The sequence below is a fragment of the Phocoena phocoena genome, chromosome 3 (assembly GCF_963924675.1).
Source record: "Phocoena phocoena chromosome 3, mPhoPho1.1, whole genome shotgun sequence".
NCBI lineage: Eukaryota > Metazoa > Chordata > Mammalia > Artiodactyla > Phocoenidae > Phocoena > Phocoena phocoena.
Genome location: NC_089221.1, coordinates 36,939,713 through 36,955,985, shown reverse-complemented (window position 1 = coordinate 36,955,985; position 16,273 = coordinate 36,939,713). Strand labels below are relative to the sequence as shown.

At 35.8% G+C, this 16,273-nt stretch overlaps 1 protein-coding gene across 1 annotated transcript in view; it reads left to right on the top strand.

Annotated features, from left to right (window-relative positions):
* FGF10 (fibroblast growth factor 10) overlaps positions 1 to 16,273 on the top strand; it is an 81,422-nt gene that overhangs the window by 24,404 nt on the left and 40,745 nt on the right. The gene's annotated exons all lie outside the window — the stretch shown is intronic.

Below are 16,273 nucleotides of genomic sequence, written 5' to 3'. Positions count from 1 at the left end.
CAATAATCATAATCGGAGAATCTACGACACTCATTAATAGCCAATTCTAGTGTTTGGGTATAACATCTGGATGTATATTAAAATTTTATCTTAAAGCTCTGGTTCTCTAATTTTAGCTCATTATGTCTTGGTTTCTCAGTGAGCACGAGAGATAACTGAGTAACCTACTTAATATCTTTATAATGACCTACTTAAAATCTTTACATTTTCCATTTATTTGTGTCTTCAATTCTTTCATTAATGTTTTATCATTGTCGGTGTACAGGTCTGTCATCTCCTTGGTTAAATTTATTCTTAAGCATTTTATTGTTTTTGATACTATTGTTAATGGGATCATTTTATTTCTTTTTCAGATAGTTGGTTGATAGTGTATAGAAATGCAACTTATTTTTGTATGTTGGTTTTGTATCCTGCAACTTTACATTTTCAATGTAAAAACCATCCACAAAGATTATTTTGCCACATTTCTATCTTGATTTCCTTGAATCAAAAGGAGTTATATTGTGGCTGAATTCACTCAGATACTTTACTTGTTTTACAGGACTCTTTCATATATATGATCTTATTTGGTTTTCACAATAGCTCTTTGAATTAGGCAGGGTAGGTGGTAATATCTTCATTATATATGTGAAAAAACTAATCATATTGCACTTAATCTAGAATTCTCTTCCTTTGGTTACTAATAATCTTTCCACTGTACCATTATATTTCTCCTGGAATAGGGTTTCCTAGCCGCAGCACTTCTGACATTTTGGGTTGGATAATTCTTTGCTGCGTAAGGCTGCCCGATGAGTTGTAGGATGTTTAGCAATATATCCACTACCTCTTCCCGTTGGATGCTAGTAATAGTCCTCTCCCACTTGTGACAACCAGAAACTGTCATCGTCATAGTCCGTGGGCTAGGAGACTGACAATCTGATCTTATCTGGAGAATAACTGTATTCAATTACTGTTAGATATCATGAAATTCCCCCAATATAAGATGTGTATCTTTCTATTAATATTCATAGGATTGTTGCGTTGTCATCTTTTAATAATGAGTGCCTGTCCACTCACAGAGGATATAATCTAGTATCTTCCCTTAATACTTCTAAAGCTTTTAGCCTCCCATCCTAATTTTCCATCTGTACTTTAGAAAGAGTCACAGTAAACTTTTTTTTCTTCAAAAAGTTTTTTTTTTGTTTTCTTAAACTACAAAAGAAAAAGATGTAACTCAGATGAGTTTGGAAGTCTCTCAGGCTCCAAAGCCAAGGTCTCAGTCTATAGCCAAGATTTGAGCCCTGAAGTGTTCTTTCCTTTTTGCAGTACTCTCTGAAGCTATCAGTTTCTGACATGTAGAGTGAATTCTACAACTCAATTCAAATATAAAGAAGTTGTGTTTATTACCAGTTGATAATTTGTTGCCTCATTACTATGTGATCCAGGGCTATCTTACTTGTGTAAGTGGGGGCATATGAAAGAGCTGAAGAGACAAACTATGAAGGAAAAGTTTATCTGGGGTGACCTAGAAAATAGCTAATGAAAGCAAAAAGAATAATTAAGATTTCCCATAGACCACAATGTATATAAATTATGAGTGATTTCAAGTGAATATGTAGTCAGTGACACTCTACCTTCTAAGTTAATAATAAGTTTTCTGATTACAAAGAACGAATACCAGGTTGCCAAAAATTACTTCCTTTATATTGTAAAGAGGGTCTCATTAATCAATGAAGAAAGATACTGTCAATAACCTCATTGGAAAGATATTGTCAATAACCTCATTGGAAAGTCACAAACCCTTTATGTTCATTTTTCACTTTTCAACAAACATCTATTTTTGGTGCTCCTTGGGTGTATAAGATCATCGGTGTGAAAGTCCAAGCTCTGTGAAATGTGCTTGGTCCAAGGTTCTCACAGAAAATTTAGAGTGGTCAAGCTTTATCTGAGATGTCTTTAAAAGCTTCCAATCTATATTTTTTAACTTGCTATTGATTTCAAAAATGCCTAATGGCTAAGTCTTGCTGGTTTACTGTAAGTAATAATTTACATCCTTATGAAAGGTTAAATACCCATTTCATTACTTCTACTTATCTAAGTGTCCTGATGACAGTCACAATTAGCTATTAAATGAGAATTATGTTTAACTGAGATACACCAGTTATTTTAATGCAAGTTTTCACTTGAAGAGCCATTATCTTTTGTATTGCAAGTTAAAACTGTATTAATAGTGCATTAAATTATGGGCATTTAGAGATCTGAGGCAAGTGAAACAAAATTACATGTTTTTTTATAACATGTAATTTTTAGGTAAATTACATTCATCTGTTGTTTTTCCCCAAAATGAAGTCCAGGAAAATTGATATTGTCATGAACGATTGGAAAAGTCACAGAGCACACTTATTCAGGAGTACATTCATTATTCAACAAACATTTATTGACTACCTATTAAATTCCAAGTCCTGTGAAATATTTTGGGGACAACAAAATTAGTCACTGCTGTCTCCCACATGGAACTCACAGTCTAGAACCAGGAATAGACACATAAACACATAATCGTATAATACCGTTAGTGCAAAAGAACAGTGCAGTGGAGGCACAAAAAGAGGGAAGAGTTAACTTTGCCTCAGAGCGTTTTGGGCGGGAACACTCAGAAATGAGTAATGTCAATTCAAGTTTCTCCAGGGAGAATCTCTTCAGCAGAGGATAAAGCATATATAGAATATCTCCAAGATATTAGAGGCATTGTAAATAGAGGGAGAATAGCACAAATAAGGGCAGATAGGATTGAAATAATTCGTCATATTTAGGAAAAATTTAAATTCCTTACTTATTATCAATATTTATCCTCTAGCACATAGCATCCATTGATACTCTGATATCTCTATGTAGGACAGAGGATATGACAAAATGTTTACAGGATCGGTTACTGTGAATAATATTAGTGTTATCAAATATGAGGAAATATAAGAATAGCTGCTATGCTGTATGCTGGGTTACAGGAACTCTACATATGTCTAGGTTAATTCTATCAAAAATACATGGAACAGGGCTTCCCTGGTGGCGCAGTGGTTGAGAGTCCGCCTGCCGATGCAGGGGACACGGGTTCGTGCCCCGGTCCGGGAAGATCCCACGTGCCGCGAAGCGGCTGGGCCCGTGAGCCATGGCCGCTGAGCCTGTGCGTCCGGAGCCTGTGCCCCGCAACGGGAGAGGCCACAACAGTGAGAGGCCCGCGTACCGCAAAAACAAACAAACAAAAAAACATGGAACAGTTGATATTTTTCAGAAGAATTAAAGGATCACTTGTGAAAGCTGATGAGGACAGTGAGGAGCAGGGCCATGATGTCAAGCCGCATCTGCATGACCCCAACCACTATGTGGAATACTGTCCTTCTTCTGTGTGTGTTATCTGACTTAGTAAGAATTTTTTAGAGATTATAGTCTTCTCAAGGGACCTAAAAGAAATGGAAGCAGAAGGTATAAAAGCATAGGATTTGTTTGGACAAAATAAATACAGATCACCTTTCTGGTAAAGGGAGCAACTGAGAGAGTGGTAGGAGCTGGCTTTGTGTGTAGGTGTACTTGAGACACTTTTTGCAAATGCAGATGAAAGGGAATGAGAAATAGTATCTAGGTGCTTCGGAAATGGGAATTACAAAACTGCTGAGCAGACAAACCAAAATCGGAGAAAATTTTCAAGTAAACTTACAGAAAATATCAAATGCAGATTTATTAAGTGCTACATAATAATGAGTTTGTAAGGCACAAAGAATCTGTAGAAGCCCAACATTTCTAAGTCTTGCCAGACTGTGCAAGACAGACTTCTCTCTCCTCCCTGGCTCAGCTCCTAAACAGAGCTATTATCCGGAGAGATAATTCCAGATGCTTTGACCCCTTCCAAATTCTTATTTGATGAACAGTCATCTGGAGTGGAACTCTTACTCTTCATTGGGTTTTCAGAGTGATGCACCAAGCTTCACTCTCCTCATTAACACTATGGGTCATCTCCATGCACCCAGTAGTTCTTGGAGACTGTCAGATTCTCAAATCTATGACACTGCCTCTGGGGAGGATAGGGTTGGGTGGACCCCTTGAGTGGCCTTCAAATGCCTCAGTATTAAAATAGAAGTCTCTTGTGAGTGTCTGAAAAATCTCAGCTGTTATTTCTCCAAATTAAAAAAAATTTTGAACTCAGAAAGCAATAAACTACAAGCTAAGAAGGCCCATAGAGCTTCTGTGGGACAGCAGAAGCTGTTTTTAGCTGAACTAGCAAACTCTGATTGTCATCATTCCAGTCAAGATTTCAACACTGAAGAATAATCTTGACACAGAGTTGCCTCTGCAAGGCAAGTCTTTCCATTTAAAATTTTTATTATTGCTTGTAAGCCCATAGAATACCTTTTAATATAGATATTTGGGGGCACTTGGGTTTGTGTTCTATATTGGGCCACTGAGATAACTAGGAGGACATTTATTCAGAAAAAGTTGGAAGTTTAAACTAGACAAAAATTAGGAATTCACCTATGTTTTCATCAGCACCAGGCCTCCTTAGAAGACCCAAATCTTGAAATATCATTAAGACAGTATATTTTCTAGAGGAAGTCATACCCTTAATATTCTTTGACAATCAGTCAATTGGTGATAGGGTTGCTAGAGGTGTCTTGCTACTTTTAATGGCAGTGATAATAATGATTGCAGGCATAACATAAACAGGCATAATATTCCAGCCCCCAAGCTTGAGTCTTCAATCTAGTTTATAAGACTGAAGTTGGTCATGTAATAAGTACCTATAAAAATTCCTAATTACTGAGTACAAAAGGAATAGTATATAAAATCAATAGAGAGGCAGGCATGAAGAAGCCATAGAGGCAGACACTTGAGAGATGCTCTTTGAAGGAAATATGCAATCTAGGCAAGTGTCTGAGATGGCAAGGAACACGAGGTGGCGGCCATGGCCTAAATGAGAAATGTGGCCAGTATGCTCAGGGTTCAAGGACAGACGCTTATAGGAGAATGAATGGTTGCCACAGGCAAGAGAGTGTGGGAGATTGGCAGGAAAAGCTAAACGGGCATATCAAGAGCCATTAGAGAAACTCAAATGTAAGGTTAGGTTGGAAAGTTCAATCAACACACTAAATGGTTTACCCTTCAAAACTTCTTGATGGAGTATTTTAAACAATTAAATGGAATCTGTTTTAAAGATGATCCTTATGTGATTAAGATAATGTCATTTTATAGTGGAACAATGAATTGTAACATTTGGACTTCAGAATTCTCCAAATGTGTCTTGACAAACATCATCCCATGAAGTTTTATATGTCACTATGAGCCAAAGCATCAAATGAACACTTGTCAGTGCAAAGCCTTTTTGTGGTTTTCTGGACTGTGAGGATTGGGATGATTTGAAAGGGGAAACTCTTAGGGTTCCTAAAAGAGTACAGGTATCCCAAGAAGGGGGTTCAGTCCAGGAATGTGGCACTTTCTAAACAACCACAGGTTTAAACATAGATCACAAATTTTCAAGATGGAGTTAGGTTTTCCAGTCTAGTCAAATTAGACCACCATTACTTAGCCAGCACAAGCTACCTTGGGAACCAAGGGGCAAAGTAACCAACCATTAAAGTGTATCTGCCATATGCAAATGATTACATGTGCTGTTGGATAGGTCTCTACTGAAAAGTCCAACGAACAACACCCTCCCTTTGATTAAGTCTGCAGAACTGCCCCAAAAGAGGCTTATCTACTATGGAATTCCCCTCTCCCAGGTAATGTGGAAGGTTTTGTGATTTCCTTGGAAAGCTGCAGAATGCCATGTAGAATAATTAAGGATTATTTTCCCTAGGAGATCCAGAATATCATATGTCATTGTCTTTGAATATGCATCTGATTTTTAATACTATCTTGCCAATGCATTTCAATACAATTTTTCCTTGCAAGATCCTTTATGTAAAAATGTGCAGGTTCAGAGCATACCTAATAGCAGGGAGAAAAATCTCAAGACTACTAGCACATAAACTAGATATAAGCACTCTGCAAGGTACTGTGGATGGTTCAAAAGCAGTGTAAGGTGGTACCCTGCCCGCAGCCCCCGACCTTTACAAGATTTCAAATCTTAGTAGGAGGCTCTCTTTGGGGTATAATAAGACTGCATATAATCAACTGGTGAAAGGCTTGAGCCTTTGTGCACACTGAGGTTTGGACGTTTGGGGTTGTGTGTATCGCATCACACGAAAAACAAATGTATGCAAAAACAGAGTTGTTCTTAGAAAATATCATTCTGAAATTTTCTATTTTGGGGAGCTAAATCTATTCATTATATAATTTCCATTTTTCATGGCTTTAAAAATAGATACATCAATTTAAGATACAATGTACTAACTTTTAGTGTTGTCATGGGTAGAGCATGTACCATTAAAATTGATGTGTGGAGATAATATGCACCACATGGTTTCTTACTGTCTATATGTCTGGCTTTAATCACAAATTCTTCATGAAATGTTGCAATCCTGGGGTGAGTTAGCTGTGAGATTCTTCTGGGGTACAGACTGGGCTGTGGATTATAGGTGAAACTGCATTATGAGGCTACTGAGGTTAATTACATCTGAAAGTTTCCAGGACAATTCACATCAGTTGACACTCTGTGCTCACTAAATAAACAATCTGGAGGGAGTCCTTTATTAGCAGAGCAAGAAAGCAGCTAGCTGTCTGTGTTCTATAATGTCCTTTTGTTTTTCAGAGCTTCTGACTCAAATAGCCTTTCTGTTTGCTTAATGTATGCTTTATTAAGCCAAATACCGAAGAGCCAAGAGGATCAAAACCTTGAATATAAATTCTCTATCTCAAGGAACAGTTGTTAATTTAAGATTATGTGCCCCAGGACAGCAGTTCAATGCACCACAGGGAAAGAATTCCAGTATTGACCCAAAACTTGAAAGTACGTAGTGTAGTGCTAAGAGCCTTCCTTACCTGCAGGAGTTTTATAAAGAAGTTAGCCGACAAGCATTAAGTTATAGATCTTCTCCCTTGAGTATGTTCTGCCTTATCTATCGGAATTTCTGCATGTAGAAGCCTCCTAATTCTCAATGAGTCACAATCCTCTTATCTGTAACACTCTTTCAGTTCTTAAACAAAGGAAGGGTAAAAAAACAAAAAAACAAAAAAAAAACCTGGGGACCCAATAGTCTAATTTGACCTGGAAATACAACTGTCTTCCATCAAGCCTCCTGTTTTTGAAGTCACTCAGCCTCTGGGGTACACCAGTTCCACTTTTCCTCACATGGCCTCTGTTTCATTATCTTATAATTTGGTGGGTATGATAAGTTCTGAAGGCAATAGAGGGAAATATATAATTCCTACAGGTCTTCCTAGGAACCTCCATGGCAGAAAAAAAAAAAAAATTGGGTAGCTTGTGAGGAAAAAGAGACTGTACTTAGCTATAAACAGAAACCTATATTCCCCAAGATGTTGAGAAAGCAGGAGAATTTTGCCCCCAATTGGCATCTCTGTCATTAAGCTACTTAAGCACCTTATAAAGAGAGGTGAAATACCATAAGATTAAGAGCAAGGACACTGGATTTGATGTTGAGTTTGAATCCTGGCTTCACCTTCATGAGGTATGTGACCTCAGGCACGTTACTGAACCTCAGGTGCATGTTATCTTTCAGTAAAATAGGATACTAATAGTATCTCTCTCATAGGGCTGTTAGATGGTTAAATGACTTGATCTGTGTTACCTGGTATGCTTTAAACAAAATTGCAACTGGAAATTTTTAATTTCATCCACTTCTCTGATATCAAGTTCACTTTTAGAATTCACATATAGATCAATTTTTACATCTGTAAACTAGTGAGAAAAGAAACACACACAGATGACAAGATGTAGAAGTTTTCGCCCTATCCCAGCACTGGCGAGCTGTGTGACTATGCAATTACTTGGTCTTTTGAGGTTCAGGTTTCCTCAGCTGTAAAATGAGGAGGTTGAAGTAGATTACGTCTATGGCCCCTTTCAGGTCTAACATCCAATTACTCCAACTCAAGAGATTTGTTGTTGTCCAGCCAAAATAACTCATCATGTTTCCAAATTGCATCAGAATGTTTGTTTTTTCATAAAATCTTAGGAAATTACAGATAAGTGTTAGTGATCTAAATGCCATCCCTCACCTACACGCACATACATTTTTTTCTTTGTAACAATCCTTTTTCTAAAAGTTTTGGCAGTTGGAGCAGGAAGAAGTGAAACATTAGATTTTTGAAAGCAAAGTATATTGCAGGGAAAGGGTTATAAGGTCACCCGGTTAGTCTGAAGTGTGTAATTCTTTTCTCTCTCACCTCATTCTTGCTTCTTCAGAGTAGCAGTTGAGAAATATTGCATCAGTTTGATAAGGCTCTCTTGCCCTTCCTAACAACTAAAACCATCCTGGACACCTTTTCATGGACACTCCCTACATTAAAGTATCAGAGAACTTTAGAACTGCTTTTAAAAATAGCAGATATATTAATGATTTTCTTGAGAAATTCTTTTCACTAGAAGAGTCTGACTGAGAAACAGTTGATAATGCCATATAACATCCCCTTACTGAATAAAGACATGGAACATTTCTGTCTCCAGAAACATGCTCCGAAAATATCCCTGAGACATTGATATTAGAAAAGGAACAGACACAAGCTCCACTGCATTTGGCTGCCAGTGAAGATCTCATTTTGTTTACATTATTACTCTCCAAAGAAGACAAGATGAGATTGTCATTATCCAAATGTTGTCCAGTGTTTTCCAACTCAGTTCTTGAGCTAAAGTAAGAGATTGCCAAAAATCATGTTTACAACACTGAATGCATAGTGTAATAAAGTGTTTGGTAGATCAGCTAATAAAATTACTTTAGACTTAAATCTGAGTTGAATTTGGGTCTAATTCTCTCCCCCAAAGGGGACAAAGAGAGCTGATTTTTCAATAAACTGAAACATACTCAACTTTTTATTGATAATAGACGGTGAGATCTCTTACCTAGATGTTGCCCATGAGAAGCACTCCTTTTCAGTGGGAGAAGTTAGCCAATCTCAACTGAATCGCTGATGCTCATCTATCTAATTGATTTTGATTCTCAAATTTGTTAAAATGAAGTTGGCAAAAAATATTCTTTATTGTCCCTGTTGGCTGACCTATGGACTCTGAGTCAGAAAGAAGTTGGTAAAAGTTAGGGAATGGAGATGAAATTAAATCCTTAGATTCCAATCATTGATTTCCTAAGGGAGATTGTAACAGCTTCACCTCCCACCCTTTTCTGACACCGAAAGTTGTATGATCAGCATTTCCTTGTTAAAACATTAGTGGTTCAAGCCTCTTGGGAAAAGCAGTGATGTGCTTTGCATATTTGGCCCAAAGTACCACTTAAGATAATTTATCTCAATTTATCCTACTTATAAAATTCAGATTAGGAAAACAGAATCATGATGCCTTAAATATAAACACACCCTAATCTCAAAATAGCCACACGGAGTCATATATAAGAAGTTTTCTCTTCTATGCTATGTTGTACATACTGTTATCATTTTAGTGTTGCTAAAGTATTGCAGAAAAATATGGGCCATTGCACTCTCCTTGTTTTTATGATACCTTTGTGTACTAATACCTAATAAGTCATTCTTTATTTTGAGCCCAGGAATCTGAGATGCTTGTTAGTTCTCTCTTTCTTAGTAAATGGTACCATTTTAATGTAGATTGTAAATATATACCAGAATATCCCACACTTTTGAGTCCTCAGCAAGTTTCCTGTTCTACTTGATTCTGTTCATGTCAGATCCTTGTAAGTTGTGTTCTCTTTCTGTTCAATCTTTTATTATGTCTACAACAAATACATTATTATCCCATGTAGAAAGCGAATATACTTTGACTTTTCTATAAATGTCCCCATAGAAGATCATTTGTAATATTAGGTTGGGGCCACATACATAAGAGTGTTTTGGTAGGATGAGGCTTTACACATGCTGAAGAGTCCAGGAGACAATGGCTGTTCTTCTTGAATCAACTGTTTCCTTCCCTACACCATTTTTCCAACTCTAAATACAAGTGAAATAAATGTTCTTGTAAGTCCTATTTTCCTTTTCATGCCATTGAGACCATAGTTCCACACGATATGGACACATAATTTGGAGACTGGTACGTGCAAAGAAGATGAAGTCATTGCCTTTTTAAGACCTGAGTTTACATCAACACTGCCTAGCCAGATAGAAAGCCTAATGAATGGAAAAGGGAACTAGTATTACAACAGTAGTGAATCATGAAAGCTAATAAAAACAAGATCCGACCAAAGCTGCATCTGGGAGTGAGGTTTTAAGGAGCAGGCAGGAATGTGCACTAATTATCAGATTGTTAATGTGTTACATGTGTTTTGGAGAGGAGATAGTGTGACTCAGGGCAGGCAGTAGCCAAACCAGTAGCCCTGGGTTTTATCCATCACAGATTTAGTATTAAAACACCAGCTGCATATAACTTTTCTAATGCAAGAGATTCCCATACACAACCTGGTGCTATAACCAAACATACTACCACTGTTAGAGATTTTAATATTATATGAAGACTGGGTTCTACCTGGATACCTTCTGAAAGGGATCAAAAGTTTAGATACGTCCACACATTAGGTGATGTTTACAGCTCTGCAAGGACAATGAACAAAATTTGAGGGCTCTTAAGGTCTTCAGATACAATTAGACTTAAGAGCAAATGAATTATTTGACTTATAAAAGTCAATGTAATTGCCCTTTAGCATGAGGTAGTTGGGGTCAAGGAAGATATATTAAATATAATATAGTACAGATTATATTAAATTTATATTTAATAAGCAGTTCTAATTAAAAGTGTACCTTCCTCAGCCATTCTGAGAGATGCCATTCATTACAATATTAAGGTAATATGCATGCTAGACAAAAACATGTAAGAACTGAGAACACAGACATTTTAACATGTCACCCATTACGAGTTCTACTTGAAAAGATTTAAATGTTGCTAGAGATGCAATTTAAGAATCTTGTATGTTCTTTTTTAAGCAGTCTGTTTCTTTCTTTCTTTTTTTTTTTGTATTCCCCTAAGAAAAGGGAACTTTCTAACATTTAATAAATAATGTAGATCCAACATACTCTAATCCACCTAAACTAAGAATCCCAGAGAGTTATAGCTTGTTATTCACCATCTTATTTTATTCTTTATTTTATTACTTAGCTGTACTGCTCTAGTAGGAGAGACAAAGATAGAGGGAAAAATCCTCAAATTATTTATGGAATAAGTGCATTTGTTACAATTTCATTTCGTTTTAGAAATGGCAACATATGAGCTAGCTGGATAAACTACAAGTACCCTTTCAAGCTCAGCTGCATTCTAGCAAGGAAAATAAGAGCCTTTTCCTTCATGATAAATTACTGAGTTTCCTCCCCCAATGATGACTTAGAAGACAGTTCACTTAATCCTAAAGCTAATAGGATGAGATTGTAGAGCCTCCACAAATTCCTTACCCCACAGCTTCTGCCAAAGAAAAATTTTCCAGATACATCCAATTTTACGAACAGAGTCTTCCAATTTAGAAGGTATCTGAGAAGCTCTCATTATGAATTTGAAAAGTACCCTCAGGATTTCTTTTATTATTTCTACCTAATTACCAAAGGATTTGAGGCAATTTAAAATAAAATACAAATGTAAACAAAACCATTAAAATAAGGAAATAAGAATATATAGGAATTATATAATAAGGGCTTTAGTTGCAACAGTTTTAATAGAAACTATGTTTGGGCTTGCTACTGAGCATAACATTTAGCTCTAAACTTATTAAAATGTAAAGAAAAAAGAAAACACAGAACAAAGCATATAGTTCTCAACAAAAAGCCAAAGTAAAACGAACAGAGCAAAAACAAACAACCACTACCACAACAACAATAACAGAGAGGTTATCTGGACAATAAAAATATTTCTTGGTATTGGATTCTTTTGTGGATACTGAAGAGGGAGGATGGATTACAGATATGGAAACTAATGTTAACTGAGAAAAGACTATTGACCAGACACTGTTCTAGATACTTTATCCACATAATCTAATTTATAATCGTCACAAGATCTCTATGAGGTGAGTTAGTATTATCTCCATGAAAAAAATGAAAACACTGAGGTTATGTGGTTTCATTCTACCTACACGTGGCACTATGTCATATTAAGGGAAATTTTTTTTAACTCCAAAACATTTTTGCTAAGAAAGTTTCTCATATCCATTCTTGTAACAAGTCTAAGTAAGAAGTCTGAGAATTTATTTTTAATAGTAACAAAACAACTTATGCAAGCATTTATTGAGCACATACTATACATTAACTCATTTGAACCTGAGAAAAATTCTTGTGTTAGATACTATTAACATCCCTATTTTACGGATGAGGAAAAGTAGTCACAGAGGGATCAACTGGCCTAGGTTCCCATAATTACAGAACCTAGAGCTTTCCTGGGTAATGTCCAAATCATATGCTCCCGGTGATCTGAATTAATGCAGGGATGGGTCTTAGAATACCTTGACAGATACTCCTGGATTTCAGACTACCGATTTCAAAACTCAGTTATCTCAATCAAAGTTCTGATAGGAGCTTGGTAGGAGTCAGGTAGAGTTCCTACAGTTGATACTTTGTTTCCAAAACCGAAGAGCCTGCCTTGTACCCTGGCCCAGGTAAGGGCCATGCCACCTCTGCATTGTTGCTGCCTGGGGGCATGGAGTGTCAGGCATGAGTTTCCTCTGTGGCAGGTTCTGCATTGTATACAAGTAGTTCTTTTACTGAACCCTTGAGTTCTGACAGTAGATTCCAACACATCCTGCACTTGTGCATCAGAAACTTCAGAAAAGCTCCTAAAAGCCAAAGCCCTCACCTGCTAAGTGGGTCAGCAGCATGGTGTTCTTTTTGCTCATCAAGCCCAATGTTGTGTCCAGGGCTGAATGACAGTTACCCTCCCACATGTCAGTGTACCCCAAATGTGCTCTTCTTACATGGACTATAAGTTTTGGCCCTCCTTAGCCTGAGATGGAATCAGTAATAAAATAATTGATTGATTCTACAAATATCCACTAGCTTCTAAATTTTTACCACTGAATTAATATTAAAACACAGTATCCTAGTTGTTGGAAAATTCACATCTTAAAGAAAAAAAAAGACATAAATCAATAAATATTTAACTCTAGATTATGTATATGTGTGAATGGTGTGTGTGTTTTAATTTGAAGAAAGGAATACACCCATTGTGCATCTTTTGGCACAGATTGTTAGGTTGAATCATGTATTATTGACTACATTCCTCCAAATCTTATGTATAAAAATGGAAATTTACATGATTCAGTCTAGTATCTGCAAAATACCAAACTATTGGTAGTAGCAAAATATCAATAGAAATGGTATAGAAATTTAGCCAGTGGTAACCTGGAAGCCGTCTTTCCTCGAGAAGATGAGATTCCAGTGATGAGCTGGCCTGTAAATTACATACTTCTGGTTTTCACAAGGGAAGCACACATTGTAGCATGTATATCTGTTTAATTAAGTGCACAGGGTATTTGTGATCCTCTAATTCAAATTTTAATTATAGTTCTCAATTCTTCAAAGATTTTTGTTTTTAAACATTTGGAAAACCACTTAACTTTAAAAACAAGCTAGATCATATCAAATGGAATAAATCAGAGACTATCTTTCATTGAGCATAGCCTCTAAGCATTACAAATATAAGAATAAATCCCTAACTCATTTTATCTGTTATCCATCTCTCTGTCTCTCTATCTAATCTGTCTATCATTGGATGACAATTTAAGCCAGTCTTTTATGTAAGGATATCCATAGACACTGTCATGTCTTTAAAGCATGCCTTGTGCAGCTGATTAGTGTATTTGGAGTCAGTAAATAAGAAACTCATATCATGGATTATCTTCTCTCAAGATAGAGAGAATAGGAGTACTTAAAATCCAAGAGAATTCAAATTTCAACATGGGCTAAATTGAATTAGCTTATTTTTTATTAATTTAACAACCAGAGTAAGCAATCTGACCTGAGAAGATTAATTTTCAATATTAATTTCAATATTTACTTGAGTATCTTTGAAATTCTTAGGGGCAATGTAATTCATATAACAGTGTTCATTTAGCATTATTTTCTAAGCTACCTAATGATGCAAATATAAACAAGTTTTCTCAACATGTAAGCTACTAAAAACATTCTCCTAAAAAAAAATATATATATATAACTGCACTGCCATCTAAAACATGAATCAAAACCAAGAATTACTATAGTTATTTAATAAGCTATTTGCTAAACATAGACACTGATTTTTTTTCAAGTAATGAACCATGGATAGAATAAAAATAATCTTTCAAAAATTATTATCGATGATTTTAAACTGAATATTTCTTATATAAAATTTAAGAGCATATATATTATATATACTCATGTTACATATGTATGTGTTATGCTTGTGTTTATATATACACATATATGATTTTCTTATTGCTATTATTATTGCATGTCCATTGTTAGAAATATATAAGGAGGTATTAAAATAATAATTCCTCATAATTTTACTACCCAGAGGTGACTGCTGTTTTATTTTGGTCAATTTCCTTTCATTCCTTTCTCTGTGTCTATGATTATATAATTCTATATTATGCAGCTATTCCTAGTGGATATCATACTGTACATACTATATTTTATCCTGGCTATAACTTTGTTTCTTCTTGGACACTTTTTCATATTATTAAAAATATTCATAAATATTAGTTTAAGACTCCTATAAGATCCTGACATATCTATATCATAGCTTACCCATTTACATATAATATATATTTATTAGATATATATTTAGGAAATATATATGTCAATAGTTAAAATATTCAAAATAATCTTATTAGTTTAATATTCTTGTTATCCCAATCTCTCTAAACATGACTTAGATTTTCCATAGCTAGTAGATGACAAAACAAGGATTGTCCGTATGATTCAAAACACGATGCTCTTAGCCACAGCTTCACTGTCTTCAAATGATTTCGTAGAAGCCAACTTTTTAGGTCAAAGAGTATTCAGATTTTTAAAGTTACCAACACATATTCCCAAACAGCTTTTCAGTTTTTTCTCAAGATATTTAACCAGAGTAAAATTAGAATATTAAACTATTTTCAAAACCTAGTATGAGTCAAACTGGTATGACATATACACCTAGGCCAAGTCTAATTTGATTTCAAAATAAAGAGACTACATTCCAGCAAGGGAAATAAAGTGATTTTTGCCAAAGTTGCATGCGTGCGTGTGTGTGTGTGTGTGTGTATGATATCTCTTAGGGAAGAACTGCTATTTGTTAAAAAATTAAGGCCATGAAGACGTGATCTATAAAGTGATGGTGAAGAAGATAAGATGGCAAAATTGCATTGCATGTGAACTTAGAAATCGCTACTGGGCTGAGTAGCAAGACAGGAGAGAAGGTTGAAGAAATTAAAGAGGAGGTGAAACAAAATAGGAGACAAAGGACTATGGAGACAAGTGGGTAGTGAGCAACTGGTCATAGGGAAAAGTAGGAAGGGGGTACGGAGTGTGATTAAAGTATGCTAGAAAATAAACACATCTTTTATTTAATCTTAAATTATTTAAACCGCTATGACCTGTATCCTCTCCCTAGTTTCAAATGTAAATGTTAAGTGAAGCCCACTATATACACAAATGCCTTGAATGAGTTAGAGGAACATTACAGAAAAGAAGCCCTGTTTCACAGTGTGAAACAGCTCACACAGGCAGTGTGAGCATAAAGAAGAGAAGATTCATGGAAAGTGTGGTTGAACTTTTAGCGGGCACATAAGATTGAGAGTTTAGTGCAGACAAGAATTTAGAGCCATAGGTAATGTGTCTTAAATATTGCATGGGATATGTTTACACTAAAAAACGTCATTCATTGTTTATCTGAAATTCAAATTTAATTAAGCATTCTGTATTTTTATTTACTAAATCTGCAACCTACTCCTAATAACCTCCAGAGATAACAGGAAGGATGACAGGTTCCGCCTTATCTGGGACAGGAGTGAGAGAAATTTGTGCTGAATTTTCTTTACAATTTAGAGGATAGGGCAAAAACAAATATGCATAGTTAGTGTCAGAATTATTATGAAGTACAGATCCCATGTTAAGTGCTTGCTGTGGTCTGAATGTATCTCCTCAAAATTCATATGTTGAAATCCTAAGCCCCTAAGGTGATGGTATTAGTAGGTGGGGTCTTTGGGAGGTGATTGGGTCACGAGGGTGGCACCCTCAT